Source organism: Octopus bimaculoides, chromosome 1 (genome assembly GCF_001194135.2).
Source record: "Octopus bimaculoides isolate UCB-OBI-ISO-001 chromosome 1, ASM119413v2, whole genome shotgun sequence".
Lineage (NCBI taxonomy): Eukaryota > Metazoa > Mollusca > Cephalopoda > Octopoda > Octopodidae > Octopus > Octopus bimaculoides.
In genome coordinates, this window is record NC_068981.1 from 132,448,217 (window position 1) to 132,453,869 (window position 5,653).

The 5,653-nt window shown below is 34.2% G+C and overlaps 1 protein-coding gene across 10 annotated transcripts in view; it reads left to right on the plus strand.

The window, feature by feature from the left end:
* Window positions 1-1,463: 1,463 nt before the first annotated feature.
* LOC106870292 (large neutral amino acids transporter small subunit 2) overlaps window positions 1,464-5,653 on the plus strand; it is a 273,162-nt gene continuing 268,972 nt past the window's right edge. For 4 of the 10 annotated variants that reach the window (XM_052970793.1, XM_052970799.1, XM_052970797.1 and 1 more), the window contains exon 1: window positions 1,472-1,846. The gene's annotated coding sequence lies outside the window, so the exon portion shown is untranslated. Of the gene's footprint in view, window positions 1,847-5,653 lie in introns of all 10 variants that reach the window. The other 6 variants (XM_052970778.1, XM_052970783.1, XM_052970789.1 and 3 more) reach the window with 3 other exon arrangements.

Here is a 5,653-nt window from a genome sequence, read left to right on the forward strand (position 1 = left end):
TTAAGTACCAGTTACGCACTGGGGCTCGATGTAATCAACTTAATCCCTTTGTCTGACCTTGTTTGTCCCCTCTATGTTTAGCCCCTTGTGGGCAATAAAGAAATAAGAATCGTTAGCACGCCAGGCAAAATGCTTAGCACCATTTCGTGTGTCTTCACGTTCTGAGTTCAGATTCTGCCGATATCTACTTTGCCTTTTATGTTTTGGGGTTCGATATAATAAATACCAGTTGAACACTGGGGTCGAGATAATCGACTCACCCCCTTTACTGAAATTACTGATCTTGCGCCAAAATTTGAAATCAATATTATTGTACATATTAGGGCGGCAAACTAGCAGAATCATTAGCACGCCGGGAAAAATGCTTAGCGGCATTTTGTCCGTCTTTACGCTCTGAGTCCAACTTCCACAGAGGTTGACTTACCTTTATATTCTTTCGGGGTCGATAAAACAAGTATCAGTTGAGACCCACGGTCGAGTACTCAACTCATCCACTTCTCCTAAAATTGCTGGCGTTGTGCTAAAATTTGAAAGCAATGTTCCCATACATGTATTCGTGTCAATCACGACCTTCAATAACCAATTAGTGTCTTGTTCAAGCAATGGGAAGGGTGTGCAACAAAATTTGTTTTTAGTTGCAAAGTGAAAGTGAAATTATAAAACAAGCACAATACACGGGAACGCACAGACGGTCACACACATATACATTCACATACACATACACGTACGCTAACTACAGACCTTTCAACAGAGAGTGAGAGAGAGAGGGGTTGTGAGAGAGAGAGAGGGGGTTGTGTGTGTGTGAGAGAGAGAGAGAGAGAGAGAGAGAGAGAGAGAGAGGGAGAGAGAGGTATGAGGTGCAAGACAATTTTTCTAGTTTACGATCACGTTTCAGCATACGTGTGTATGTATGTATGTATGTATGTATGTATGTATGTATGTATGTATGTATGTATGCATGCATGCATGTATGTATGTATACATACCTACACACACACACACACACACACACACACACACATATATATATACATGTACATCCATACACACACATATATAAGTATATATGCATATATATATATATATATATATATATATATATATATATATATATATATATATATATATATATATATATATATATATATATATACGCATATACATGCATATATATTTTTATATTTTATACATGCATATAAACATACACATAGACGCACATGTATGCATACACATACTCACGAATGCATACTTATATGTATGTACTATAGTTTTTTGTTTACAGAAAGTTGTCAACGAGCAACAAATGTCAAGACATATACACACAAACACGCGCGCACACACACATACACATTTATATATATATATATATATGTATGTGTGCGTGTGTATTCACACGCATGCACACGCACATACACATATTAGCATTCATTTGTACATGTACAGTATATGTTGTGTGGGCTATATGTTTGGGTTAATGTGTGTGTGTGTGTGTGTGTGAGTGAATGAGTGTGTATGTGTATGTGTATGTGTGTATATGTGTACGCATGTGTGTGTATGTGTGTATGATTGGGCTCCCGTAAACTTATATAAAACGAGAGATAAATCTGAAATTTTAAATATACTTCGAGCCTTCAGTAATGGAGATCATTGATATCACAATACACTTAAATACACAAAAAGAAAATAGAAGTACATAAATAAATAACTAAACAAGATCGACTTGAAAGACTCTATTATATGTACTTTTGAACAATCTGAATCAACCAGTAGAGTTACTCTACTGAAATCGATTAGCAGTAAGCAGTCTAAATTAATCGAAGGTATGAAAATATTTCCTTTATAGCAAGTAAGAATTATAATTTGTGGTTTTCATTGATATTTTTTTTCCATTTATGTTATTCTGTGTTGTTTTACACTTTCCTCTGTTGATTTGTCAGAAATGAGTTATTAACAAATAACAGGATTACATACATACATACATACATACATACATACATACGTACATAAATATATACATATACATACACTTACATATATACACATACACACACATACCTATGTGTGCGCGCACACACACACACACACACACACACACACACACACACACACACACACATATATATATATATACCGTATTTTAACGTGTATAAGGAACCCCCTAATTTTGGGGGCTTAAAATTTGGAAAAAAAGGTTTTGTAAGGGATTATAATACTATCCCTCTATTAGAAACTCCCATATTTTTTAAACTTTATTTTTTGACAAAATAAGGTTCCATATACACGTTAAAATACGGTAAACACACACACAAGCACATGTAGTGAGGAAAGGCAAACAATTATGCAAGGCAGTACAATGGTATTTAATTCAATCTAAATTTTGTTACATAACGAACAGTAAAAATAGTAAAAGATATCTCTGATAGCTATACCTATACCTACTGATTCAGAGGGGAGCTACTTTTAGCCGCTTTTGAATAGAACAATCACCACAACTTCAACTGTTGTTCAAACTGGAATTTTTGTTGCGCACCTATTTGAGTGCTCAGAACACATACCTATTAGTTTGAGTCATCCTGACAAAAACTCCTCATATCCTCTATCCTCTACATCTACACTATAATGGAGAAAGCTGCTTATTCATTAGGTATGTAACAATTACTAAAAGTATTAAAAGAAAGTAATATTAAAAGTTTGACCGTCTGGAAATATTTTTATAAATTCATGTTCTAAGAAATTGTCTATAATTTGGATTTCTGAAGTTTTTTGAATTTTTTTAACTCCAAATTCTCGCAAATTTAAATATTCATTGCGTCCAATTCTTCATAAACTTAAATATTCATTGCGTTTTATTTGCAACAGTCTCTCATTCTCGCTCGCCTCTATTTCCATTAATAATAATTTAATAATAGCTATATAACTTTGATACGAGGCACAATTTCAAGAATATCATCAGTTTCTGGAGTTTGTTAAATGAATATTTTTGATAAAATGAAAATTCTTTAATATATCGGATAAATTTTTTTTTTTCCTCTAAATGAAGAAAAGATTTTGTTGGTATGGCTGCTTGGAACGCTATAAGCCTCATAATAGTAGCTATATGATCGCTGCTATTTCTAGCACGCTAAACACGATAGTTTTTTAATGAGCTTTCACTTACATGGTTTTCATTTAATGTTTGCAATGTTCTCCCCCTCTCTCTCTCTCTCTCTCTCTCTCTCTCTCTCTCTCACACACACACACACACAAACACACTCACAATGTCTCTCTAATATAAACACACACACGCTCCAGGTTTGATTTCGTTATTACACAAATATCACATTTGAATTTTGCAATTCAATATGGGACGTCCAAAAAAGTATGCGACTGCAAAAGAAAATTTAACAGCAAAGCCACAACGGCAGAGAAAAAAAATGGGCAACTGAATCAGATGAAACCAGGGCAAAGCGACTGAAACAGATGTCTGAATATGCACGACGGAGACGTAGACATGATTCCGTTTCTGTTTGACATGACCGACTGGTTAGGGTATCTCGAGAGGAGAATATCTACTTCAAAATAATGTGGTGTCAGATCACAAATTGTTGATACAACACTAAAGAGATCTTTTCTTTGGGATCATGCGGAAGTAGTGGAGTTGACAACCAATCTAAGACTTCTTGGAGAAGGTCATTCTGATGAAAGAGAGTTCGCAAATTATCTTCTTGATGTAGGAAATGATAACATTTCTGTTGAACAAAGCCTAGGTGAAGTCAAAATCAAACTACCCAATGACCTTTGCCTTGAAAGTGGTACTCTTTCAGATCTATGTGATTTTGTATATGCTGCCCTAAAAATTAATATCACAAACGCTGTGTGGCTTGCAAATAGAACCGTTATTGTTCCAAGAAATGAAGCAGCACAATTTGTGAATGATTTTCTATTGACCAGGATCCCAGGGTGATATATATAAGGTCAGATACAGTTGATAATTTATACAGAAGGTCAGATACAGTTGATAATGAAATTCTGTACCTAACTGAGTTCATCAACAAACTTACACCATGAGGGTTGCCCCCACACGTTCTCAAATCGAAGAAAAAATGCTGCATAATGCGTCTGAAAAATTTAGACGTTACTAATGGACATTGCAATGGCACACGTTACATCATTGTCAGTTTACATGATCATGTTATTGAGGCTTAAGTTGCCTCTGGTCCTTATGCAAGATCAACTCTGCTAATCCCAAGAATACTTCATGTATCTTAAGAAATGAAATTTCCATTCATATTTACACGCAAACAATTTCCTGTCAAGCCAGCTTTTGCTTTGACGTGCAACAAGGCACAGAGACAGACATTTGAACAAATTGGAATATATCTTCCAACACAATTTTTCTCACATAGTCAGCTGTATGTTGCATTATCTAGAGTTCGAAAGAAGGCTAATATCAAAATATTGGCTGAGAGACGTGGAAACAGTATAATTACTGACAATTGTTCCTACAAGGAGATACTACTTTAAAGCAAAATATGCTTTTTAGCAAGTTTCAGTAAATAGAATTAACACATAAACTATAAGTAAAGTAACATATATTTGTAAGGAATTAAATTGTTTTGTCATTTTTCGACACATGCCGGATGAATGATATCGTTATACTGGATCATTTTAAATTTGGGTACATTTGAAAATGTAAGGAAACACCATTCCCATGTGTTCTCACAGCACTAGACATTTCTGCGTGTGTGACCGTCCGTCTGTCTGTCTATCTATCTATCTATCTATCTATCTATCTATGCACACCTATGTAAGTTCTACCAATCATTAATGATAACAGATTGACTCAGTTATATATCCACATATAAGTTTCTGTGATATCCATTAGTTAGCCACACCCTCCATAATAGCCATAATATAGGTTTGACTCTCTGGAAAATTTTAATAAATTCCTCTGTTAATATATGTATCGATAAAAAGTCGCTTTCGGAGCGTCTGTTATTATTTACTGTCTCAAGTTTGAATATTTGTTGTCAAGCTTTACGTTCACTGCGGTGTAGGTTTTAACATTTGATAAACAATATTAATATGTTCTGGCAGAATTTTTCGTTTTCATTTGCAACACAGTCTCTCATATTCTCTATCGCACCGCTAATTGTTTTCATTGATAACAATATATTCATTGCCATTTTTTCATTTCGAGTTTTATTTCGTTATTTCAGACGAGGAAATCAGGTATTTTGTTGACTTAAATTCGCTGTGAAAATGCCCTCAGTTAATTCTTTATACATACTGAAAATAAATTATATTGGACAGCTTATTAAAATTTACTGAAGCTTCGAACTCATGTGACTTATTTCCTTCCTGTCGTTATCTAAGAATTAGTAAGTGAATTTGTTGCTATGGCTATTGATACGCTATAGGTATTAAAATATCTCTTTGTGATCGCTGCTATTTTTGGCACATTAAACGTAGTTGAACTATCTTGACGTTTGCTTAAAAAAGAGAGATTATGACTGTGATAAAATAATGAAAGCAATATTTACTAAGTAAGTGAACACTGTTCTATATTTAAGAGATGAGGAATTATGTACATTATTTACATTTGACGGATATTTGTCTTCATCTTGTTTGTTGTTAACACAACGTTTCGGCTGATATACCCTCCAGCCTTCAT